The sequence below is a fragment of the Myotis davidii genome, unplaced genomic scaffold (assembly GCF_000327345.1).
Source record: "Myotis davidii unplaced genomic scaffold, ASM32734v1 scaffold1146, whole genome shotgun sequence".
NCBI lineage: Eukaryota > Metazoa > Chordata > Mammalia > Chiroptera > Vespertilionidae > Myotis > Myotis davidii.
The window spans coordinates 894,668-894,932 of NW_006296974.1; the positions used below are offsets into that span (position 1 = coordinate 894,668).

General features: G+C 54.7%; 1 protein-coding gene across 6 annotated transcripts in view; it reads right to left on the bottom strand.

Moving 5' to 3' along the window:
• Positions 1–265, bottom strand: part of LRRC8B (leucine-rich repeat containing 8 family member B) — a 73,841-nt gene that overhangs the window by 1,442 nt on the left and 72,134 nt on the right. The gene's annotated exons all lie outside the window — the stretch shown is intronic.

The window sequence follows — 265 nt, forward strand, 5'->3', positions numbered from 1 at the left end:
GGTGCACGTGGATTTCTAAGAGAGCCACTGTGTGTATATGAGATAGGGCTTGTTGGGGAAAGAGGTCCACAGGGGAGTTGGGCATGCACGGTGCCCTCAACTCTCACCCTGCCACTGAGAGGTGAGTTTGGGCCAAGCAGAGCTGGGCTGCACACACTCTACAACACTCCACACAGTCACACAGGTGGGGACAGGGCATCTCTGCTACCATGAAACATGGGCTCTTGGTTCGGGAAGTGGCTGTGTTAGAAACAAGGAGGATAGG